Source organism: Cervus canadensis, chromosome 14 (genome assembly GCF_019320065.1).
Source record: "Cervus canadensis isolate Bull #8, Minnesota chromosome 14, ASM1932006v1, whole genome shotgun sequence".
Classification (NCBI taxonomy): domain Eukaryota; kingdom Metazoa; phylum Chordata; class Mammalia; order Artiodactyla; family Cervidae; genus Cervus; species Cervus canadensis.
The window spans coordinates 5,477,235-5,491,662 of NC_057399.1; the positions used below are offsets into that span (position 1 = coordinate 5,477,235).

Sequence of the window (14,428 nt, forward strand, 5' to 3'; positions counted from 1 at the left end):
GCATTGCCTTTCTTCGGGATTGGAAAGAAAACTGACCTTTTCCAGTCCTGTGGCCACTGCTGAGTTTTCCCAATTTGCTGGCGTATTGAGTGCAGCACTTCCACAGCATCATCTTTCAGGATTTGAAAGAGCTCAACTGGAATTCCATTACCTCCACTAGCTTTGTTCATATTGATGTTTCCTAAGGCCCACTTGACTTCTCATTCTAGGATGTCTGGCTCTAGGTGAGTAATCACACCATCGTGATTATCTGGGTCGTAAAGATCTTTTTTGTACAGTTCTTCTGTGTATTATTGTCACCTCTTCCTAATATCTTCTGCTTCTGTTAGGTCCATACCATTTCTGTCCTTTTTTGTGCCCATCTTTGCATGAAATGTTCCTATTGATTAAACAACAACCACATACATGAGAACAAGATGGACTTTTAATCAAAAGCTTTGTTTAGAAAATCGTTTAGAAAAAGAGCTGATCCTCTAAATATAAAAAGAACGCTCACAGCAAGAAAGAGCATTTTTAAAAATTTACCTTTTTCCAGTTTTAGTAACATATAATTAACAGATACAATTGTGAGATATTTAACGTGTACAACTTGTACAGCTGAATATGTGGCGTGGGATGCTGTTATGCACGCACATCTCTGTTCAAAGTAAGAAGAGCACCTCCAAGACCTTTCCCCCTCAGTAGTAACCCCCACAGTGGCTGAGGCAACTACGATCCTAATTTCCCGCACATGGTTTTCATTTTACTATTTGCCTGCTTGAAGATCCTGGAATGCAAAATAAGCCCATGAAAAGACCATAAAAATCCTTTGATATTTTAAGATAAGAAAATACAATCCTTATACATCATAATATATATTGGAAAACTTTAAAGTGTAGTTACATAAGATATTTTTATGAGAAGAGAAGGTCCTAATTTTAACAGTAAATTTCAGTACAGTCTTTTCTTTGCAACAATTAAAGCAGTCAATTATGTGTCTATTTAACCCTGATCTTAACTTGAAATATCTAATATGACAGTAATTGCATTATTCTCGATGCAATACTTGCATCTGCTCAGCTGTAACTACAGCTGTCTAAGAATTCTGAGTCTGCAGTCTTCCCCTATTTCTTATACAGATGTACGGAGCTCAGGTTGTTTAATATTATGTTTAAAAATTTTGTTTGAACAAGACTATTTATTTGCATAGGTAGCCAAATTGTTGCATTTTCCCCCTAATATGTTATTCTTATCATCATAAAGGAAATTCCGGAGAGAACAGGGTTGTATGTTTTCCATCTGACCAGAGAACTAGTACCACTTTTGTATTATTTACACAATAATGATGAAGAACTGGGGCATTTCCTGAGAATAGAGGGCTGCCTGGGAGAGTGCCTCAAGGCCATTAACCTGGGGCAGTCATTCAGTTTCTTAGAAAACCTGGATTGAAGTCATTATTTCTATGAAGATCAGTAACACATATTCTTCACAACTGGAAAGCTCATCGGAAATAAGTTTTTTCTGGATTTTTTTGTTAAGCACACTCAATCTGTAGGTTACTTTTCTTTTACTATTATTAGTTATAATTTCTATTTCTATTTATATTTCTTTTTATCAAAGTATTGTTGATTTACAGAGTTTTGCCAATCTCTGCTGTGCAGCAAAGTGATTCACTTCACTTATCCACACACATACACGTATATTCATTTTTTATATATTTTTCCATTATTCCATTTTATATATCTTTTCCATTATGGTTTATCACAGGATATTAAGAATAACACTCTGTGCTATATAGTAGGATCTTGTCTATCCATTTTAACTGTAATAGTTTGCATCTGCGAACCCAAACTCCCAGTCCATTGCTATATTTTTAAAGAAATGTCACTGAAATCCTGAACAACTTAGTAACGTGACAGCCCTCATCACATGGACATCAATGTCAGGAACGCTGGTGACTGTCTCCCCTCTGCCCTGACTTAGAAGTCAAGTGAAAAATAAAGTTGCAGTCTCTCTCCCTCCTTCCCTGCTCCTACTCTGTCTCTCTCTCTCTCTCCCCCTTGCTCCCTTTCTCTTTTCTAAAGGCTTCAGCAAACAAATTCTCGCTGAAGATATAAACCTGTAGAAGCAAGATGAGGTAGGTCGCAGGATACACAGATTATTGGAGACTCAGTGGAAATATGAATCTATAGTGATTTCATTTGCAGCACTTTCTCAGAAATAAATATGTGAGAAAACTGTTCCATTTTGGCATCGTGAGATGGACCTCAGGAAAATAGAATTCACACGATTACACAGGCATCATTTGTCTGTCACTATCTTGTTGCTTTAAACACTGAGATCTGACCCAAACAGTAGCCCAGGAAGCCAGTCGCATCTGGAGCCAGAGGACATCTTACAGAATAAATGTTAAAAAGCCTCAGGAAATACATGTTAGTATCTAATCATATGTGGTTAAGGCAGCACCACACCACACAGGGAAGGGTCCCCTGATGATTCTCCAGTACACATCTAGTGTTTAAAGATACCATATCTCTTCTGTCTCCCAGAAGTTCCCACATTCTCTTAGGCTAGGAACGATGTACTATTAACTTCCTAATCAGGGCTGTGCTGTGCTGAGTCACTCAGTCATGTCCTATTCTTTGGGAACCCATGGACTGTAGCCCGCCAGGCTCCTCTGTCCATGGGGATTCTCCAGGCAAGAATACTGGAGTGGGTTGCCATGTCCTCCTCCAGGGGATCTTCCCAACCCAGGAATCGAACCAGGGTCTCCTGCATTGCAGGTAGATTTTTTACCGGCTGAGTTACCAGGGAAGCCCTCCTAAACTGTAAATAAATTAATTAAAGAAATTTCATCAATCCATTTTCCTACTCTTCAAAATAGGGATACTGTGGATTATAATATGCTGTTCATGGACAAGGTATGATTGTGCAATGTAGTAAGGATGACTAATCGTCTAGGATGCACCGGAAGAAATAGAGGAGGCAGGATGTGAAATGGAAGCCCCCACCCACCTTCTCTTCCTTGATATAATATCCATTCCAGTCACTCCCTACCCATGAAATAAGAAGCAGTGACACTCATATTCTCGACTGTCAATGTGTTTACATCACTACCTTGGAGACTATAGACATAGCCCCATTCATCAGGTATTACCTTTCCTTCCTCTCTCGTCTTCTCTGTTCCCACACCACCGAACCCCCACCACCACCCACAGAGTCAATGCACATATAGAGGAGAACTGTGAGTCATAGAAAACAAGAGGGAAGGGCAAGAAAAGTTGGTTGGTGCTGGAGAACACTGAGGTTTATAGACACCCATCCTTCCCTCTTACAAGGGCAAAGAAGAGAAAAGGACAGGACTTCTCTGGCGGTCCAGTGGTTAGGACTTCGCCTTCCAGTACAGGGGTTGTGGGTTAGATCCCTTGGTCAGGGAACTAATATTCCACATGCCTCATGGCCCAAAAACCAGAGCAGAAACAACAGAAGCACTATTGTAATAAATTATATAAAGACATTAAAAATGGTCCAAATCAAAAAAATTTTAAATAAAATAAAATGTATGGTTGACTTGCAGGTTCTGCAGTCTTCCTTGAGTTTAGGGCTTCTCAGGTGGCCCTAGTGGTAAAGAACCTGCTTGCCAATACTGGAGATATGAAAGTCATGGGTTTGATCCTTGGGTCAGGAAGATCCACTGGAGAATAGCATGGAAACCCACTCCAGTATTCTTGCCTGGAGAATCCCATGGACAGAAGAGCCTGGTGGGCTATAGTCCATGGGGTCACAAAGAGTCAGATGCAATTTAGCAAGGATGCAGTTTTTTTAAGGGTGCAAAATGCCAATTTAAAATTTAAATATTAAAGCAAATTGACATCAATTTTCTTTCCCATTTAAAATACACTAGATGTGATCTGGTTATGTGACCTTGTGTGACCCATGAAATATGTATGTTTGCATAAGAAAAAAAGACTACTCATCAACTGTATTATATCCAGCACCATGTAGAACAATGTGTATATATGAAAAATGTGTGTGTGTGTGTAAATCATTTCTGAAGAATATACAAGAAACAGGTAACAATTCCATCTGGAGAGGAGAGGTGGCAGGTTCTGAGATACAGACAGAAAAGGAGACTTGGTTTATACCGCATATACTTTTTTGCCCTTTGGATTGTATTCCTCATACATGTACTACATGAATTTAAAATCATTTAAGAAATTAAAAATCAGACTTGCACTCGATATTAGAACTGAGCACAGGGCCAAATTTATAGGGTGAAACAAAGTTTTTATAAGGTTTTGCTCTTGACACCAGGAAAAGTAAGTGATTTTTTAAAATAAATACATGCCTTATTAGTGTGTGTGTGTGTGTGTGTGTGTGTGTGTGTGTGCGTGCGTGCATTAAGTCACTTCAGTTGCTTCTATGCATTAAATAGAATGTAGTAGAAGTAAAGGGAGGTGTATGCCAAGCCCAAGGAAAGCAGAGAATACAACATACAGGAAGGGGATCCCAAGGTCTTTAGAGCAGTACCACATGCTGAGCAAGGAGTTGGGTACCACACCTCTCCATGGGCTCTGCAGAGCATCCCTGGGATACAAAGGCCATTGTTAGTGCCCCTGAGAGATGGGAGGAACAGGACAGGATGACCATTGGTCTCAGAATTTTCCTCATGAGAAATGATTAAAAGAAATAGACACGTTTGCCCTGGAAAAAATTAAAATCTCAGGAATTACGTTTGCCTTTCTCAAGGACTATCACTGAAAAGAAAAGGAGCATTTCTTTCTTCAAAGGAGCTGGTAGCAATAGGAGGAGGTGCTTCAGGAAAAGGTCTGACCCAGCTCAACTAAAATCTCTGTATCCTTTACCAGTCAGAGACCAAAGATGGCATTGCTGCCGTGCACATGGAGAGGTCAAACACTCAGCGGAGAGACCAGGAGGCAATTCCTCAGATGATTCCTGACTCTGTGCCTAACCAGAGGATTCTAATACCTCATTATCATCTTCCATAAATTTGCAATAAAACAACTTCACTTTCATCATGCTTTACAGTCCAAAAGCATGCTTTATAGTCCAAACTTCTACATACATTATTTCATGTGAATTTCATAATAAACTTGCCAGAAAGGCCAGGCCAAAGTTCCCATCTCCTCTTCCCAGAGGCAGAATCTCAGGGAAAAAAAAAACAATAACTGAACTGGAGTTAGCGCCTCACCCAACCCAGGTCCCCTGATGTCAAGAGAAAGACACTTTCAGATCTGTCAATGATTCTCAATACTCTCCTGCTAGATGTCAATCCATGTCACCCAAATGAGAAAAATAAGAAACTGTTTCTGTGTAATAAATCAGATTTACTCTAAGTGCCATTCTTCATTCACTCATCATATCTTTCTTAACTTGGGGTATTAAAATGTACTCTTATTTATTAAGTGCTAAAAGTATGTTTTTCTCATACTCATAACTGGCAAAATCAGGAGTTAATTATCAAAATAGGTCTCCCTGCCAAAAAATTTCTGGAGATGTTTCTGGTCCATGCAAATCTCCAAAGGAAGATATACAGATAAGGTACAGTTTATCAGATTGATTGGAAACAGCAATTGGGAGAAATAATAAAACATGTTCAGTGAAGAAAACACAGAAGATGTCTATTATGACACCAGAAAAGTACGGATTTTTCCAGAAACCATCAAGACAAAAATCTACTTGCAACCCCACATGACGCAGTCTCAGCTGTTGAAGACAATGACCTGAAACCATTTGTTGTTGTTGTTTAGTCCCTAAGTCATGTCTGACTCTTTGCAACACCATGGACTGCAGCATGCCAGGTTTCCCTGTCCTTCACCGTCTCCTGGAGTTTGCTCAAACTCATGTGCATTGAGTCAGTGATGCCATCAACCACCTCATCCTCTGTCACCCTCTGCCTCCTCTTACCCTCAATCCTTCCCAGCATCAGGGTCTTTTCCAGTGAGTCAGTTCTTTGCATCAGGTGGCCAAAGTATTGGAGCGTCAGCTTCAGCATCAGAACTTCCAGTGAATATTCAGGGTTAATTTCCTTTAGGATTGGCTGGTTTGATCTCCTTGCTGTCCATGGAACTCTCAAGAGTCTTCTCCAGCACCACAGTTTGAAAATATCAAGTCTTTGGCGCTCAGCCTTCTTTATGGTCCAACTCTGAAGCCATAAGGTCTCTGAAAATCTGCTTCAACTGAAATTTCCTGGATGAGTTTCCAAAGTGACCTGAAATCACCTTGATTCAGGAACTATCTAGAAGTCAGAACACAGAGTCCTTGTGAAGAGCAAGTCGCATGGCAGATATTAACATCAAAAGCTCATTGCTATTTATACACAAAACACGATTTCTGACTGGCTGTCCACATGCCCTCAAGACATTAAAGGTACTTAAAAAGTAATTAAGCCAAAGTGAGCCATCCTATACTATCATTGCTATGTGTGGTTTTCATAAAGCAGAAATCATTTCTAATTCTTTTCCCAAGTTTTCATTAGCTCGGAAGATAATCTGGCAGGGTGCAAAACCAATTGATTCCTCTATTTTCTGTCTAATTTTAAGCCACAAATCCCTGGAGAAATGCTGCATTTATTTCCCCCGCTTTACCTACAAAACAAATGCCCAGAGTACAACTTATTTTAACAAGGTAGATTAGGGAATGGTGGCAAACCCCACAATGAGAGGGGATCCCCTGATCTGCTGGATGGAGTCCACCCCCAGGTGCCCTCCCCCGTGGGCACAGGGACACTTATAGCGCAGCACAGTTAAGCTGCAAGGCGCTGACCGCGCTGAAACCAGAGCCCCACCTCTGCAGTTCATTCACAAAAATGAACTGATGGTAATTAATTCATGATTAGTTCATTTCAGCTAATATATGAGCCTGAACTTTTGCTGAGTGATGTAATATTTCAAAAGTGGGGCTCTGCCATGAAATTTATTGGACTTCCTGAAATCACCAATGTAATTGTTTTTGCTGTTCACATATTAGGCCCTGTCTCCAGGGGAAAAGCTGATTCTTCTCATATAAGACTCTTTCCCCAGAGTTTGAAAGTCTGTCATCTTTCTCAATATACTCACTTCGTTAAACAGTTTACAGCTTGCAAGAGGGTCACAAAGTCTGAGTAACGGAATGACTGTCCTGACAGATTTAGACAATAAAACCACCAGATTGTTGTATAAATGTTTTTCTCAGAGGCCGTTTCTGAAACACATACTAAATGCAAATATTGAAACACCTGCATGCTAAGCACAATTCTTTTAACAGATGTTAATCCCTGTGCATTTAACCAATGGATTTAGATCACATAAATGTAACTCACCCCCTTCAGACTGTCTTGGAAAACTACCAGTTACCTTATTTCAATTTGACAAAGAGACTATTACTCTCTACATCATAATTTTGATTTTATGTTTTATAATGGAACTATCTAAAAAAGCAAGTAAGAAATACAAAAAAGTCAGCTTGGGCAAAGCCTCTATGAATGAGTTGTCCACTTTTAGCATAGAAAATTTACAAAGATCGATAGGGTTACAAAATTTAATATGCTTTCTTTGTGGTCCAGAAAATTGAGATTCTTCATTTAATCCATCAGTAATCAGGGCAACCTGATGAAGGGTTGTCATCTTTTCCCCTTTATCTCTGAAACCTGGTGGGTGCCCTGGCTTTTAGTTAAAATCTTCCTGCATCCCTTGGCCTATTTCCTGTTTGAAGGCTGCTTCTAAGGATGTTTTTTTTTTATTTTTAGAGCACTTTAGAGACTTTAATTTTTAGAGCACTTTCAGGCTCACAGCAAAATTGAGCAAAAAGTACAGAGATTGTCCCTTCTCCCCCTCCCCCTGCCCTGCATCGCCTCCCCCATCATCACTGTCTACTCCAGTACTACATTTGTTACTATTTTTTAAATTTTTTAATTTATTTTTTTTATTTTTTTGTTGGCTGTGTTGGGTCTTCATCACTGCACGTGAGCTTTCTCTCTACTACTCTCTAGTTGGGGTGTTCGGGCTTCTCGTGGTGGCTCCTCTTGTTGCGGAGCACAGGAGCACCTGTTCTAGGATGAGTGGGCTCAGTAGTTGCAGCACACAGACCTAGCTGCCTTGAGACATGTGGGATCTTCCCAGACCAGAGATCAAACCGGTGTCCCTTGCTCTGCAAGGCAAATTCCCAAGCACTGGACTGCCAAAGAAGCCCCATCTGTTACTATGCATGAATCTACAGCACACATCATAACCACCACATTAGTGTCCACTCTTGGCCTTGTACATCCTATGTGTTTGAATAAACATACAATGACATGTATCCACCTTTATAGCAACACAGAATTGTTTCACTGCCCTGAACATCTGCCATTCTCTGCCAATTCATCCCTCCCTCCCAACCCTTTGTTTTGTTGTTGGTTAGTCAATAAGTTGTGTCCAACTCTGCAACCCCATGGACTGTAGCCCACTAGGTTCCTCTGTCCATGGGATTTCCCAGGCAAGAATACTGGAACAGATTGCCATTTCCTTCTCCAAAGGGTATTCCCATCCCAGAGATCGAATCTAGGTCTCCTGCATTGGCAGGTGGATTCTTTACCACTGAGCCACCAGGAATACCCTTCCCCCAATTCTGCCCTTCTTAATTCCTCTTCAACTGAAGTGGGGAGGTAACTTCTCCCCACTTTTCCAGCCTTGAAACTTCTTTACAACTCAATTGTTTAATATTAATAATAATGAAAATTACCATTTGGGGACTCAAGTGTATGTATCAGATGTACATCCACTGGGTGCTTGCCATCCATTATATCATTTAATTCTCCAGGAAGTAGGCTTTATTTTCCACATTTGCTGATAACTCAGCAAACTCATGTAATTTAACCTGACTCAGTGGTGCAGTCCAGATTTTAACCCTGCTTCCAAAGCCTATGCTGCCCATGAAGCTAAAGCGCCTCTGACACATCTATAAAATTGCCTTCTATAGGGGAGCCTTCTAATTCCATTTCAAAACATGTCTTGCTTTTTCATAGATATACAGAAGAAAAAAAGGAAAAATATTTACTTCGGTTCCTGACATTTCCAGTACACATACTGGTCTCAGTCTCTGGTTCTGTACCAGGAACCAAGATGAAAAGACTTGCCCAGTGCAGATATCTAGTTAATTTTCAACAAACATGGAACTTGCTGCTTGCTTAATTAACATGGACATGAATTGTGTTCATCCACAATTTAGCCTTCCACCTTGCTGCCACCTGTCTTCTGCACATGACTGGCCCTATTTATAGAAAAAGCTTTTGGATAAAAATAGAGCCACACTTGTATCATGAGAGTTCCTTCCATCCCTTATGTTTAATCAGAGATAAATCAACACGAATCAACAGCATGCCATGATTAAACTCCAGTGAAGCCAAGCCAAGAGTTAGCTATAGAATCTTGGCATGCTACAGCTATGAAATCATAAAAACTTTCAGATTCTTAGTGAGGGATTCTGTGTTTTTGGTCATTGTAGCATGACAAATTGGAAATTATGAGCAATTATTTATCACTGTGTTACCATGGACTACCTTTCCAACTGTGGCACTTTCTTATATATATAAAACCATCTACAATATCGGGTACTATAGTGGATACAAAACAAGCTCCAAAGGTGGTTTCTGGTTTCTACCCTCAAAAACCTTTGAGAAAAAGATGTTGACTCATAAGAAACCATTAAAAACAAAGAAGTGTATATTAGAAGATTAATAACAAAATCTTGGTAAAGTCTACAATAAAAATCCAGAAAGAGATTTCTCTAAAATGTAAGGGTACAAATGAATTTATCTATAAAATAGAAATAAAGTTGCAGATATAGAAAACAAACATATGTTTACCACAGGATAAAGGGGAAGAGGGGGCTTCCCAGGTGGTACTAGCAGTAAAGAACCCACCTGCCAATGCAGGAGATGAAAGAGACATGGATTCGACCCCTGGGTGGGAAGATGCCCTGGAGGAGCATGGTATCCCTGGGTTGCATGGGAACCCACTCCAGTATTCTTGCCTGGAGAATCCCATGGACAGAGGAACCTGGTGGCTACAGTCCATATAGTCCCAAAGAGTCGTGTGTGAAGTGACTTAGTACACAAGCACTCAGGAGGAGGAGGGATAAATTGGGAGATTGGGATTGACATATACATACTACTATATATATATAAAATAGATAACTAATAAGGACCTACTGTATGGCACAAGGACCTCTACTCAATACTCTATAATGGCCTGTATGGGAAAAGAATCTTAAAAATGAGTGACTATATGCATACGCATAACTGATTGACTTTGCTGTAGAGTAGATACTAAACACAACATTGGAAATCAACTATACTCCAGTAAAAAGTTTTTTAGTTAAAATAAAATACAGGCATCAAGAAGTCTGAAAAAAAAGCAGCTCTGAAAATGTTCATTTTCAGGGATAGATAGTATTTAGGTAGATATAAAGAAGTGGGGTACTGTTATAAGGCTATTCTCTGTGGGCCTATCACATTTCTGCATTTCTTACAAGAAAAAGCACTAATTGCCACTGTTTCAAACTAAGGATGTTTGTACAACTGACGACCTGGCAAGACAGAAACAAATGCCTTTCTCTTGGATGAAGGAGCAGCATGCTTACTGCCCATGATAAAATATCAAGATAGGCGGGTTTCTTAAGCTCAGGGTTCCTCTCCCGTAATCAGGGGTAACCAACCTCTGGGATCTAATACCTGATGATCTGAGGTGGAGCTGATGTAATGGTAATAGAAATAAAGTGCACAATAAATGTAATGTGCTTGAATCTTCCTGAAACCTTCCCCTCCACTCCCATTCACGGAAAAATTGTCTTCCATGAAACCAGTCCCTGATGCCAAAGACTGGGGACCGCTGCAACCCACCGACTGTGCGGGCATCCCTCGCCCTCTCTACGTGGCCTGTGGAGCTTGAGTGTGGGATCCTCCGGCTGCTGCTTCTGCGAGTCATGAACGAGGTCAGGTTCACTTGTCAGCTTGCAAGTAGTGTAAGATATCAGACCTTTCACAGTTCCTAACAGGGAGATCTGAGACAGTGACCACAGTACAAATACTAGACTCAGAAGAGGGATACTAAGGGGGAAATAGAGAAAGATGTGAATATCTCTTCCTGGAGTTCTCAACAGCATCGCTGGTCCCTATAACTAAACTAAAGAGGACCAGCCAGATTCTACCAAGTGCGTCCATTCTGCAGATCTAAATTGACTACACTGTGAGAGGAATTTTTTTCCTAGGTGCCATTTAATGGAATGGAATGATCCATTTAGTTATGTTATCTGTGGCAGGAAAGAATCAATTAATTTCCCTCAAAATGACCACCATGACAAGATGGGACTTACAAAAGCTTTGACCCTTTGTGACTTTCAAAACAATGGGGGGAAAAGCACTGAAATGTTTGCATAGTTTCTTCTCAGTTAATTAAATTTAGATTTTACCAGGCAAGATTCCCTTTCCAAGTCAATCACAGGAAGTTCAATGCCACATGGACCTCCACATTATTCACTTCTACATGAATGGTCCTGCCCTGATTCTCCCAGCCTCAATTGTCATGTAATATTTCCTCTGTCCTGACTTCCTATTACTGCAGAATTTTAACTTTATTTGACACATTCAAGTGCATCACCCAAGACTTTTCTAGAGTGAGGTAGACTATATTTTCTGGAATGAGGTAGTCAATAATATTTTATTAATGATTGAAATAATTATGCAAGTGTTGCTGAATCTATTAACTGCTTGTGAAAAAATTTCACCTTCATTTCTCCATGTGCTTCCAAAGGAGTAAGTGGAAATTCAGTCAGATGTGCCCTGAGTGGGCAACATGATTGCACACTTCGACTTCTAGATGCTGCAAAATAATTCTCTGCTCATTGAGCTGGGAGAGGAAGAAAGAGGTCAACTTAAAAAACACCTCGGTTCTTCCCCAAAGTTTCCCATCCTGGAGGGAGAGTGCACCCTCCAGATGCTGTCTAGATGCCAGAACAATTGTCTGCACATAAAACTGTACAAAGAAGGTGCTTATCAATGACCTGTCATATACATACTGATGGCATTACACTGATAATATGTCCTGCTAAATTGTACGTTTCACCTTCAAGTCTCCTTAGAAGTATTATCTAAAATCTGTTGACACAAAGTACCACCTGGTTTAATTAAATGGAAGTCATTTAGGGCAGGGAACGGTGCTTGGACAATTGGAAGATGCTTTCCAAATGTTCTTCCAATGGAAGTACATGGGATTCGTAAAATAACAATAATTATTTCAGCACCATAAATCAAGCTAAAATATTTGTTTCCAGAAATGTCTAGTAGAATGAACACCTTCCAGACCTAAGTCAACTCAACAAAGTACAGCTGTCTGCAGCAACCCTGGAATTTCCACGTTTCTTTTTATTTCTTTTAATGAGAAAGCACCTTTTGAGGCAGGAATGAAAAATGAGATTTACAACATCACATTTAAGAATCTAGGAAAAGGATAAATAAGAAGGATGACTGTAATGCTTTGAAAAAAAAAAAAACAGGTTTTAATTTAATTTAGAATGATCTCCAAAAGGTAATGAACTATGCAAATATAAAAGAGGCAGGGTTGATGGTGATAGAAGGTAGAAGAGAATTCTGTTTTTAACTATTTTGTATAAGACATAAAAACAGATTTGGACACAAGATTCATTTAAATACTTTCCCATAATCAATAAGCTAAGATACATCTATTGAATGCAGATTTCCAAGGAATAGCAAGGAGAGATAAGAAAGCCTTCCTCAGTGATCAGTGCAAAGAAATAGAGGAAAACAATAGAATGGGAAAGACTAGAGATCTCTTCAAGAAAATTACAGATACCAAGGGAACATTTCATGCAAAGATGGGCTCAATAAAGAACGGAAATGGTATGGACCTAAGAGAAGCAGAAGATATTAAGAAGAGGTGGCAACAATACACAAAAGAACTATACAAAAAAGATCTTCACGACCCAGATGATCACAATGGTGTGATCACTCACCTAGAGCCAGATATCCTGGAATGTGAAGTCAAGTGGGCCTTAGGAAGTGTCACTACGAACAAAGCTAGTGGAGGTGATGGAATTCCAGATGAGCTATTCCAAATCCTTAAAGATGATGCTGTGAAAGTGCTGCACTCAATATGCCAGCAAACTGGGAAAACTCAGCAGTGGCCAGAGGACTGGAAAAGGTCAGTTTTCATTCCAATCCCAAAGAAAGGCAATGCCAAAGAATGCTCAAACTACTGCACAATTGCACTCATCTCACACGCTAGTAAAGTAATGCTCAAAATTCTCCAAGCCAAGCTTCAGCAGTATGTGAGCCGTGAACGTCAAGATGTTCAAGCTGGTTTCAGAAAAGGCAGAGGAACCAGAAATGAAATTGCCAACATCTGCTGGATCATCCAAAAAGCAAGAGAGTTTCAGTAAAACATCTACTTCTTCTTTATTGACTATGCCAAAACCTTTGACTCTGTGAATCACAATAAACTGTGGAAAATTCTGAAGGAGATGGGAATACCAGACCACCTGACCTGCCTCTTGAGAAACCTGTACGCAGGTCAGGAAGCAACAGTTAGAACTGGACATGGAACAACATACTGGTTCCAAATAGGAAAAGGAGTACATCAAGGCTATATATTATCACCCTGTTTATTTAACTTATATGCAGAGTACATCATTAGACATGCTGGGCTGGATGAAGCACAAGCTGGAATCAAGATTGCCGGGAGAAATATCAATAACCTCAGAGATGCAGATGACACCACCCTTATGGCAGAAAGTGAAGAAGAACTAAAGAGCCTCTTGATGAAAGTGAAAGAGGAGAGTGAAAAAGTTGGCTTAAAGCTCAAAATACAGAAAACTAAGATCATGGCATCCGGTCCCATCACTTCATGGCAAATAGATGGGGAAACAGTGGAAACAGTGGCTGACTTTATTTTTTTGGGTTCCAAAATCACTGCAGATGGTGATTGCAGTCATGCAATTAAAAGTCGCTTACTCCTTGGAAGGAAAGTTATGACCAACCTAGGCAGCATATTAAAAAGCAGAGACATTACTTTGGCAACAAAGGTCCATCTAGTCAAGGCTATGGTTTTTTCAGTAGTCATGTACAGATGTGAGAGTTGGACTATAAAGAAAGCTGAGTGCTGAAGAAATGATGCTTTTGAACTGTGGTGTTGGAGAAGACTCTTGAGAGTCCATTAGACTGCAAGGAGATCCAACCAGTCCATCCTAAAGGAAATCAGTCCTGGGTGTTCATTGGAAGGACTGATGTTGAAGCTGAAACTCCAATATTTTGGCCACCTGATGGGAAGAACTGACTCATTTGAAAAGACCCTGATGCTGGGAAAGATTGAAGGCAGGAGAAAGGGATGACAGAGGATGAGATGGTTAGATGGCATCGCCGACTCAATGGACATGAGTTTGGGTAAACTCAGGGAGT

At 40.0% G+C, this 14,428-nt stretch overlaps 1 long non-coding RNA gene across 1 annotated transcript in view; it reads right to left on the bottom strand.

Moving 5' to 3' along the window:
* LOC122453086 overlaps positions 1–5,968 on the bottom strand; it is a 42,578-nt gene extending 36,610 nt beyond the window's left edge. Inside the window, exon 1 of the long non-coding RNA XR_006272942.1 lies at positions 5,908–5,968. This is a non-coding gene — a long non-coding RNA (uncharacterized LOC122453086). The remainder of the gene's footprint in view (positions 1–5,907) is intronic.
* Positions 5,969–14,428: the final 8,460 nt, after the last annotated feature.